A 323-nucleotide genomic window follows, 5' to 3' on the forward strand; every position below is an offset into this window, starting at 1 on the left:
TGGACCCAGCGTGTCTCTGCCTGGGGTGCCTGTTCCCGTCCAAATCTTTGCACTCAAAGTTTGTGCTCTCTCTTCAAGTGGGTTCAACCATGACAATAACTCACAATCACTGGGCATTGCCCTGTTTACACCAGTTACACCTTTCCAACTCCTAAGATTCTGTGATTCTGTGAGAAGAGAATCACTGGGAAGGGGCAATGCTGGTGTCAGCAGGACCCAGAGAGCTGTAGGGAGCAAGCACCTGAGTCCCAGTCAGCATCTCTGAGATGAGCCCCCAATTTAATCCCTGCTTTTGCAGGAGCCGCACAGCTGTGAGCACCACT

Source organism: Mesitornis unicolor, unplaced genomic scaffold (genome assembly GCF_000695765.1).
Source record: "Mesitornis unicolor isolate BGI_N332 unplaced genomic scaffold, ASM69576v1 scaffold27499, whole genome shotgun sequence".
Classification (NCBI taxonomy): Eukaryota; Metazoa; Chordata; class Aves; order Mesitornithiformes; family Mesitornithidae; genus Mesitornis; species Mesitornis unicolor.